Raw genomic sequence first — 11,606 nt, 5'->3', positions numbered from 1 at the left:
AAGGGGCTCTTTCCCCGGTTTGGCTCTTAAGAACTAAGAAGTTTACCCAAGACAAAACAAGCATTAATGGACACAATTTTTTAAATACAAGCCGATTGGAGTCCAAATTTCAAAAGAAAATGGGGCAACAAGCGACCCAAAGTTGACAAATCATGGCCGACTAAAATGGAGTAATTAATTCTTAATCTAATATATCTCTGGTTATTCGATAATTAAAAATTCATGTTTAGGCAGTTCATATCATTCATCCATAATGTTTTGATTTAAGATTTTAATTCTTCCATATTCAATAGCATTAAGTCTCAAATAATATTATCACTAATATTAGCAATTCATATAGCAATCACTCACAAGATATTAGGAATGCTATAAGCATATGGATAATAATTGTTGTATTGGAATTAGTTAATTAGTTACAATTCCAGGCATCTAACACATATTGAAATTATTAATGCACATCGGAAATAATAGAATTACTAGTCGCTAACCCGTGCGATGCACGGAAAATTGCTAAAAATGAGATCAACTCCAATATATATATATATATATATATATATATTGTATCATACATAAAATCGTTGGATCCAAAGTAAGTTACAAACTATTCAGCTTTACAATTAGAATCATTTGCAAATTAGACTACAAAATTGGGTAAAAGAATCAATCGCATGTTGCAAACTGTCCATCTTTTTATTGGTAGAAGAATCACTTGCATGTTTGAATTTGGTCTCAATGGATAAAGTGAAATCCTTCATCTAGATATTCCAGTATCAGGATAGATGATATGTTTTTGATAGGTAAGAATTAAGGTAAATAACAATTACACATATATACATAACTCCAAAAAAATAAAATCATTTATTGAAGAAGCTCAAAAATATAAAATTTTCCAAACAAAACAAAACATCACATATAATGCATAAGCACATGTCTACATAATTTTTGAATCATCCAAGTGCAGCAACATTAGAAGCAACCTTTAGGCTTCTTTCCTATTTCAAGTGTCTCCTAAACAAAGTCCTTTTTCCTTCTCAGTTCTTTTCATCATTCTACAACATAAAAATCATAGTCAACATGTATACATCTCATAAAATCTGTAAGCCTTTTTCCTTTTTTTTTTTTTAAAGGAAAAAAATTCCTTCACCCTTCTTAGTTTGACTACAGAGAAATCAAAGTGAATAAAAAACTTTTTTTTTTAAATTAATAATTTAAAACTAAAAGGTCAAAGTTTACTTCTTTATGGTGTTTCACATAGAGTAGACACAAAATCATGTTTTTAATAAGAGTTCAAGTTAATTTCAAAACACAAATAGGTCCAGTTCAATATAATGCAGCGAGAACCTTTGAGAATGAAACTACTACATACTTCAAATAATTGGAAACATGTAAATGCATAACCTCAATCATGATTAGAAAGACATTATCATGAATTAGCTCTAAAGTATAAACTACCAAATAAAATTGAGTGGCATCATATTAGGATGATAAACTATCCCACATTAATTTTTTTTTTTTTTTTTTTTTTTTACTTAAAAAACATTCCATTGACAAATTGAAAGTACTCAAATAAAACTTTCATCAACAAATTCAGAACTATTGATTCAGAATCTAACTATAATCATTCATGTTGACTTTTAAAAGTTCTACAAAATGACAATGTTACAATAGCAAACAAAGAAGCAATGTCACCATGATACCCTCAACTATATAGATTTTCGTCCATTTGCATAGTCCATTATGTGATTGTTTTATCATTGTACCAGCCATCATTAACAGTTTAACACACACACACACACACATAGTGAAACTAATAGTAGCTAATTAATAAAACAAATAAAATAGCTATATAAAGATGCTTGAATCCCAAACATACTAAATAAAAACCCACAATTATTTATAATTTGATTCATACAATTTTTCAATAACAATAAAAAAAATCATTATTATTATGAGAATGAAGATATCCTGACCTTGCATAATTAGCTAACATTACAACCCTATTGAGATTGGCTGGAATAAAATTGAATTTCCACTAATGAAATCCTGGCAATAGAGTATAAAATATTAAAATAGTAGCAACTAAAAGTCCGTAGCTATGAAATTTGGAGTTAGAAGATTGCATAGCAAAGATCACTTGCTAAACTCTGTTTCAAAAATAACATAAAAATGCCAACATTAAGATCAAATCCGGACACAACTAACAGCCCTAATATTTTTTGGAAGGACCTGCAATTATTTGCACAAAGCTACCCTTTATAACACTTCCTAAACCAACAACATCAGTATTTTGCAGAAAATGAACAGCCTAGTATACTTTAAATCATATAGCAGGTGGTGGATTCCATCTACTCATACCCGGCACAGGTAATAAATTAGTTTTGCAATCTAATTGTGATAGCCACCACTACGGTAGAATGTTATAAGTTAGGGGGAAACAGGGACCTTTTTTTTCTAGTAATAATATCTCTCTATTTTTCCCCCATAAACTACAAACACTACCCTTTAAACAAATAATGCATAACAAATAAAATCAATCTAAGCCATCATATACAGTTAATAGAAGCATTCAACTTTTATATTTGATTATTAAAATCATAATTTTGTTATCACATAACCAAAAAAAAAAAAAAAAATAGAATTGATTATAGATTATACCTTAGCACTTTGCCGAACACTTTGAGGGTAATGGGGTTGCCTCTATTCTCCTCTCATGCGATGAAGAACTATTACAGCCTACTGGTTTCTGTTATTCATTTCAAGCATTCCACCATCAAAAATATATCTTGTTAAAAAAATAAGAATAATAAAAATCAAAATCAAAACAGGGTCTCTAAAAATTAGAAGAAGATAGACAAAGACAGACCTGGTAAGGCCAACCAAATAAAGTGTGAGACCAAATCAAAACCTTAATTAAAACCAAATCTAACCTAATTAGGTAAATCAAAACCAGCCAACCAAAATACCCAAAACTAAATTCTATTAAACGCCCAAAGGGGTCTAACGCTGGCAGGAGGTTGGATAATAATTTGGGTGTCCAAAGGCTTGAATCGACCATAAAGCGAATTAGTGAAAGGCCAGAGGGAGTTCTGCGTATTAATGAGACTGAGGAGAAAGAAGAGGATTTGTCAAACAATAGTCGGTGAGATTGAGTAATGAGCCCTAAACGTGCTTATGTTATGTATTGTGTGGCAATGAAAGAATAAAAAAAACAAAAAAAACAAAATACCTACAACTGTGTGGAACCGGCAAAAATTTCATGATTCTTCTTTGCCATAGATTTGACAACAAAGGAAGAAGAAGAAAACGTGGAAATTTGCAAAGAAAAAAAAAAAAAAAAAAAAACTTAAATCAAGAGCAACCCACAACCACAAATCAACAAAATTCCATGAAAACAAAAACAAAAAAAAAAAAACTTAAATCCAAAGCAACCCACAACCACAAACTAACAAAATTCCATGAAAAATTGAAGCGGATAGAGAGAGAGAGCAATATATAGAAATTAAGGAGAGTAAAAAACATGTTTTAATTACCTCAAAATAATTTGCCGATATAGAATATGATGGGCTGGATTGAACGACGATGGAGAGGCAAAGAGAAATCGATGTAGTGGCAGTGATTCATGGTGGTGGCGGCGGCGGCAGGAGGATCTAGCGTATATGAGAAAACACAGAGGTTGGGGGGTTTGGACGTGATGGCTGAAGAGGGAGTCCTATACTTGTATTAGGGTTCTAAATTGATAAAACATTAAAAAAAAAAAAAAAAAAAAAAAAAAGGGGGGGGGGTGATGTGAAGGCTGATGGGAAGACTATTTGGATTGAGAAAAGAGGGTATATATATTATATATTTAATTAAAAGAAATAAATTAGATTTAAAAATTAAAAAAATGCTGACGTGGAAAATTGTGAGAACAACAAATTATATATTATATATTTAATTAAAAGAAATAAATCAGATTTAAAAATTAAAAAAATGCTGACGTGGAAAATTGTGGGAGCAGCAAAGGCTTCGGTTTTATATATATATATAGATTAGGATAAAGTCATATGAGCCAATAGAATAGTTCTATGGTTCTATAAATACTTACTTGTAATAACGTTTCTATCATTGAAGAATAAATCAACTTATTGCTTAGTGCATATCCTCTCTCTCTCTTAATATTTCTCTATAGAGGGTGACTACCTTGAATTAAGTCAATTTCCCTACAGTTTCCATCAATCCCTTATAATTCCTATCCATCCCCATTAGGAACCACTAGGTTCCTAACAAATAGTATTAGAGCCGTCGATCTTGAGATGGATAAATGTGATCGAAGAGAATTTTGGAAAGAATTACAACAAATGGTAAACAAAGTTTCAGAGGATGTCAACGTTTTGTATAAATCTCACTATGCTATTTTAGAGAAGGTAAAGGCCTTAGCTGAATCTAAAAACAACATGAAAGAAGAATTTTCGAGTGTGCAAGAGGATCTTGAAAACATGTCCGAAGAAGAGTTACAGCTTCTTGAAGGTACAAGTGACAAGTTACAATTTCTTGAATCAACGAAACATGCCTTTGATTTTGAAAGCAACAATGAGTATGTGGTTGATCAACGTTATGCAAAGTTTGATAAAGTTGTGGTGGTTGATGCCACTCGAAGATGATCAACTCTTGGAAGAGACCCTGAATGGTCATAAGGTGCTGCTGTTAAATTGCAAGACATTGCCAGCTCTTGTGGAAATTCTACCAATCAATGTTGATTGTTTAACAGCCCACTTGCAATCCACAAGAGGGTTTCATGTAAGGGTCACAGCATAAAAGTTTAGTGTGCTATGTGGCCCAGGAAATTTCAAAAGAAGAAAGTAATGCGAAAAGGATACACAGATAGCAGTAAAAGAGAAATTAGAAGAAGTCGATTTGGGCACTGACCCATAGAGGCCAAGACCCATTTCAATAAGTTCGAAACTATCAGGAGAAGAAAAGACAAAACTAATACTGTTATTGAAAGAATTCAGGGATGTCTTTACATGGGACTACAGCGAGATGCTTGGGCTAGACCTAGGATTGGTAGTGCACACGCTCAACGTAGATCCCAAGGCTAAGATAGTGGCTCAGCCTACCAAAGTATTTCACACCGAAATAGAAGAGTAAAAGAGGTGTAAAAGCTATTAGCTTCTGGTTTCATTAAACCCATCCAGCACATGTGGTGGTTGTCTAATATCGTGCCAGTGAAGAAGAAAAATGGGCAGATAAGGTACTGCATGGACTTCAGGAATCTCAACCGAGTTTGCCCAAAGGACGAATTCTCGCTCCCAAACATGGACCTCCTTATAGACTCTATAGCAAGAAATGCCATGTTCTCCTTTATGGATGGATTCAGCAGATATAACTAGATTTGAATGGCGCCAAGAGATGCGGAGAAAATTGCTTTCAGAACACCAATAGGCAATTTCTACTACACTGTGATGCCTTTCGAGTTGAAGAATGTAGGCACAACATACCAATGCACAATGACCACCATATTCCATGACATAATGCATTGCGAGCTGGAAGACTATGTGGATGACATAGTTGTAAAGTCAAAAACATGGGAAGACCATGTCAGAGTGTTGAGAAAGGTGTTTGAAAGATGCAAAGTACTTAAGTTGAGAATTAATCCCCTCTAGTTTTCCTTTGGAGTTTCTTCTAGAAAATTCTTGGGATTCTTGGTCCACAATAGGGGAATAGATGCAGACCCAGCCAAAGCTACAGCTATAGCAACTATGAAGCCGCCTGCCACAATGAAGGAATTGAAGAGTTTTCTGGGGAAAGTCTTTTACATCCGAAGGTTCATCCCTGGCTTAGTATCAATCACTTCAGCTTTTGCCAAATTACTCAAGAAGGGACAAAGCTTCGAGTGGGGAGAGGCACAGCAGATAGCCTTTCAAAGGCTACAGCAGATCATGACAAACCTCCCTAGGGTGCAAGCCCCAATCCGCAGAAGGACATTGTTGCTCTACCTAGCCTCCAGCCCCCATGCTATAGGTGCTTTGATTGCCCAAGAAGATAGAGGCAGTGTTGAGCAACCAATCTATTACGTAAGCCGCACTTTGAAGGATGCAGAGACCCACTATCTTAGGGCAGAAAGAGCATGCCTGGCAATAGTGTACATATCATAAAGGTTACGTCATTACTTTTTAGCCTATGAGATATAGTTGTTGACAAAGTCCCACACAATCAAGGCTCTGCTTCAACAATTGTTACAATTGTCACAATATGATTTGAAGGCAAGGACACCCAAGGCAGTAAAGAGTTAGGCTATAGCAGATTTACTAGCACAATTCCCAGAAGAAGAGGAATTCCTGCTAGATGACGAGGTTCCAGGGGAAGTAGCCACAGTAAAAGTAATCGAAGAGCAATTGGTGATGAAGTTTGACGGTTCTTCCACAACCCACTCAAGCAGTGCGAGAATAGTCCTCTATCATGAAGGAGAAGAAGACATGGCACTTTTGTTCAAATTGGAGTTTCCTTGTTCAAACAATACCGCAAAATACAAGGCCTATCTCACTAGGTTGGCCACCACTCTCGAAACGGGGATCAAACATTTGAAGGTGATAAGTGACTCCAATCAAGTGGTCTACCAGGCCAAAGGAAGTTTCTCTTTGAAGGAACTTAGTTTGGCCCCGTATAGGATGATGGCCTAGAAAATGGAGGAAAAATTTTCAATATTTGAGATAGAGCACACTCAGAGGAGCAAGAATTAGTATGCAAACATGTTGACCGCGTTGGGATCACAAATAGCATTCGAAGGAATTAACACCAGGTTTGAAGTCAGTAAGTGAAGGGAATCTATTGTTGAAAGACGGTAGAAAAGGTTCAAAAAAGAGAGGTGTGAGGAGCACCGAAGAATCCCCATAAAGGAATCCTTAATAAAAGAAGGAGATACGGTAGATTTGAAGACATTAAAGGATTATACCCTAGTGAAAGGGGAATTGTACCGTAGAATGCTAGGAGGAATTCTATCAAGATGTGTGGGGCAAGAGAAGGCCCAAAGAAAATTGAAGGAAGTGCATGACAGAACCTGTTGGTTCTGCGGAGAGATCAGCCTTTACTGTAGACTCTAGAAAGCAAGTTTTTATTAGCCAAGCATGGGGAAGGATGCAAAGGTCCAAACCCAATGCGTGGTCTGCCATATTGCAGCTGACAAGGAAGAGAGTTACGCTGTTTTCACCAACAAAGACTAGAGAAGTCCATTTATGCAATACCTAACAGAGGGTATCCTGCCACAGAAGCATAGTGAAAAATATAAACTTAAAAGGCTAGCAACACAATGCTTTTTGCATGAGGGGATCCTTTTTAAGAAAGGATATGATGGGGACCCATTACGATGTTTAGGTCCTAAAGAAACAAGAGAAATGATAAAGGGGGTACATGTAGGGGAATGCGGGGAGCATCAAAGGAAGAAAAGGCTATACCAGTGCCTACTGCAGATGGGCTATTATTGGCCTACCATAAAGAAAGACACAGCAGAATTCGTGAAGAAGTGCCACAGCTGCCAAGTACAAGCCAATTTAATCCACGCTCACCCACAGAATTTACACAGCATCGTCACCCCATGGTCCTTCCACAGTTGGGAGCTTGACTTAATGGGACCAGTTAATCAACACTCACGTGAGTACATATGGATCATTGTAGTTATGGAGTACTTCACCAAATGGGAAAAGACCATACCACTTTATAAGGCCACAAGAGAAGCCGTGGCAAATTTTATCAAGGAAAACATAATTGTTAGGTTCGAAGTATCTTATAGCATCATCAATGACAATGGCACACCATTTATCAACAATGAGGTAAGAAAGATGCTAGAGTTCTATCAAATCAAATACCACCGGTTGTTGCCCTATTACCCCCAAAGGAATGGGCAAGCAGAAGTAACAAACAAGACCCTCATCAAGATCATTAGCAAGATGAATCAAGAATATGCTAAGGGATAGGCAATGCATCTGCCAAACGCCCTTTGGGCCTACCAAAGCTCACCCAAGTCCACCACAAGATTTTCACCTTTCTCCTTAGTCTACGGGACGGAGGTAATAAGCCCAGCAAAAGTGATGACACCTTCCTTAAGAGTCATGCAAGTACAAAAGAAAGATGAGGAGAAGGAAGTCTTCATGGTAGAAAGATGTGAAAACCTGGATGGATTAGATGAAAAAAGGGAGGAGGCCCAAAAGCGTAGCAGCAGATATAGACAAAAGATGATGGAAGCTTATGGCAGGATGACCAAAGAAAGGGTATTTGTAGAAGGACAGCTCGTACTGAAAACGGCAGACCACGTCAGACGAGGTATGGCAAGACCATCTAAATTTTCACCCAAGTGGGAAGGACCCTTTATAGTAAGGGAAGCACCTACAAGTGGGTATTACCGTTTGGTCCAGATGAATGGAAAAGATCTGATGGATCCCATTAATGGCAAATGGTTAAAGTGATATTATGCCTAAGAAACATCATGTAGTTGTTCCTTTTTCCTGTTTAGTTTTTTTTTTTTTTCCTCCAAGTGATCACCCTTACAAAGGATGATGTCACAAGAAAGTATTATAATATGTTTTCACTTGTAAAAAGTAATGAAAACATTGGAGTATTAGCAAAAACATATTGTATCATAATCATAGTTATAACCATAGCAGATGTAGTAACAGATGTATCATAATAGATTACAAACCCAAAATATATAAGTCATGTCAGACTTATCAAATAAGTACTAGAGAAAATAAAGAAGTGTATTGGGTAGAATGAAAAGGGAAAGAAAATAGACATAGGGAAAATAAATAGGAAACTACACGATGTAATAAGTCTCATCAAAGGCCTAAGATAAGGGTCTGATCTCCAAAGTGGCTAGGGCCAGCAGCACCAGAAAGGAAACGCTCGCGACGTGCCTCCAAGTCTGCCACCTCCTTCTTCAAAATCTCAATATGGGCATCTATGGTGTCCACAGCAAGCTGAATCTTCTTCATAAAGAAGGCTCGAACAATCTCATGCAGGCAATCCAACAGGAACTCTATAGCAATGCCAACTCTAATCAACTCCTGAACCGCGGCCCTCCACTGCAGAATCCTCTCAGCAAACACGGTGTCAAAAAAGTTATGCTCAATATTGTTCATCACGCTCCCCAATAGCTTGAGGAAGTGCTCCCTCATGGATTGGCCAAAAGGAAATTCCTGCATAAAGTCCTCATGGCTATTGTACACTACCTCCAAATGAGAGATACAATCTCTAGTGACCCAAAAGCCATGGAAATCAACATAAGGGGGCCTAGCACCCCAGAATTTTGCAAGATCAAGGTCATTGGTCTCAAGCTAGTCAAACCAGGTGAAGAAAGCAGCAACCTCACTCACTAGATTAGGAACTGTGGCAAAACTGCTGCCAACCTCAAATCGGGAAGACGAAGGCACTTCAACAAGAATCAGACCTAGAGAGCAACATGAAACATAGCATGAGGGATGGATAAAATGAAGGAATGAATTTGTAATGGAGATTAAGGAAGATATCGGAGAAAGAAAAAGAAAGAAAGAAAGTACTGAGACCGGTAGGAATGGAGGCTATAGGTATGGCAGAAATAGGGGCTACAGGTGTGGCAGGAATGGGGGCTGTAGGCATCGCAGTGTCTGCTATAGTCTTGGGCTCCTCAGGAATATCTTTGGCTAAAGGAATTAATATACAGGATAATCAAAGAATTGCATAAGAAAGCTATTAAAAGAAAAGGAAGGAAAAGGGGAGAAGAGAAGCTCAAACAAGGGCAAGAGACACATACCCATGGCCTCAGTATTGTGCTTACCAACATCATCATCATCAGAATCAGAAACCCTCTTCTTCATAACGGGCTCATCCTTAGAATCCTCAAGAATCTCCTCAGATCCCTCATCAAATGATAAATCTGCATCGGTCCCATGGCAGAGTTGGGAATAGATGAGGGAGTAACCACCAAGGAATAGCCATCCTTCACAGCCTGAGAGAGGGCAACAAAAGGATCACTAGCAGAGATGACAAGAGGAGTAGCAGGAGAAGCGCTCCTAATCTAAGTTGCACCTACAGAAGTAACTCATTTCTGAGGAGTAGGGATCTCGGCAGGAATGGAAGCAGACTCAACAACCTTCTCAGTCTGGGCACTCTCCTCAATAGGACCAAGCTTATGTGAAGGAATCGGAGCCTCGGCAGGAACCCCCTGTGCAGCAGTAGGAGTAGAGGCTATGGGCTCGGCCATAATATCTGCCCCATCAAAGAAACCCTCCATGGGTGTACCCATGGTAGCGGAGACCTCCTCAGTCGTAGGGTGATAAATAGAAAGGGGCTCGAGGTTAGCCTGAAAATAAAAGAAAAAGAAAAGAGGAACAAAGATAGGGGAAATAAATAAGTATGCATGTGGGGTTAGCCGTAGGAATGCCTCATAAATAAATAAAATAAAGAAAAAGTAAGGTTAGAGATAACATACTCTCCACTCAATAGTGGAAGACGAAGGTGGTGGAGATGTCTTCCTCTTGTTGCCTCGAGTCCTGATAGAAGGAAGAGCATCCGTGGATGGCCGTGGAGCAACAGGCTTAGGCTTGCCTGCTGTAGGCCACTTGCTGGAATGAGAACGAGTAGAAGAGGGAGGAGAACCCTCAAGAACTATATTACTTATGGGAGGAAGGCCGCCCTCATAAGAGACAATGTCAAAGCAAGTCTCAGAAGAGTCATCACCTCTCTTGGTAGACTTAGGCTTGGTGGATCGAGACACTAACCCCTTATTTGCAAGCGTAGGAAGGTTCACCACCTTCACTTTCTTCTCCCAACCTATAGGGTACTCACCAGCATACAAATACCGTCCTTTCTGCTTTACCTACCACTCAAATATAGCATATCAACTCTACTTCCTAGCATATGCCACCACAGACTTGGTAGGAAGAAGTAACCAAGGGTTGGCAAATATAATGGCATGAAGACCATTAGCAGGAATGAGAAAAAACCCATGGCTACCCAGCAACTCCTCCTCGAATGAAGTCATCACAGCTTGCCAATACCCATGCATCACAGCTGTACAAAGACCCTTTCTTTGAGATCCCGAAATAGTGACTACCATGAAACACCTGCTCCAAAACTCGAAAGCACCAGACCCCAACAAGGGTCGAACGGAAGGTTCGGACAGAAATAGCAAACTCTAGGATGGCAAAGAAATCATCAGGTATGTCCTGATCCAGCCCAAACTGCCTCCTCACTCTATTGGCAAAATAGTGCACAAACCGAATGCCCTCGTCAGCAAGATAAGGCAACCACCCAGCATTAGTGGCTGCCAAGTATGTAATCCCCCTCTCATCAAAGGCAGTCAACAGGGTGGTGGTCCAAACAGTATTAGTAAAGGGGCCCATGACTGAATTAGCACATGTGTAACCAATGCCCAAATTCTTGTATGCTCTCCAACAAAATCCAACTCCTTTATCAAAGAACCCCATAACAGGATCCCCAAACGGATTCAACCCAACCCAACGGTAAGCCAATGGAAAGTTAGATACAAAGTGATCACAAAAATCAGTATTAACCCTCGGACACAAATGGTACTTCTACTTAGCAAAACGAACGGACTTGCACTTTGCCAAGTGCCTAGCACAACGCTCCCATAGTAG

The 11,606-nt window shown here is 38.3% G+C and overlaps 1 long non-coding RNA gene across 1 annotated transcript; it reads right to left on the bottom strand.

The window, feature by feature from the left end:
- Positions 1-947: 947 nt before the first annotated feature.
- Positions 948-3,664, bottom strand: LOC126690252 (uncharacterized). The gene is made up of 3 exons (XR_007644622.1): positions 3,531-3,664; positions 2,656-2,743; positions 948-1,049 (listed from the first exon to the last, which is right to left on the bottom strand). It is a non-coding gene; the product is annotated as an uncharacterized LOC126690252 (long non-coding RNA).
- Between the last annotated feature and the right edge of the window lie 7,942 nt (positions 3,665-11,606).

The sequence above is a fragment of the Quercus robur genome, chromosome 1 (genome assembly GCF_932294415.1).
Source record: "Quercus robur chromosome 1, dhQueRobu3.1, whole genome shotgun sequence".
Classification (NCBI taxonomy): domain Eukaryota; kingdom Viridiplantae; phylum Streptophyta; class Magnoliopsida; order Fagales; family Fagaceae; genus Quercus; species Quercus robur.
The sequence above is the reverse complement of the archived record's forward strand: the minus strand, read 5'-3'. Positions and strand labels throughout refer to the sequence as shown.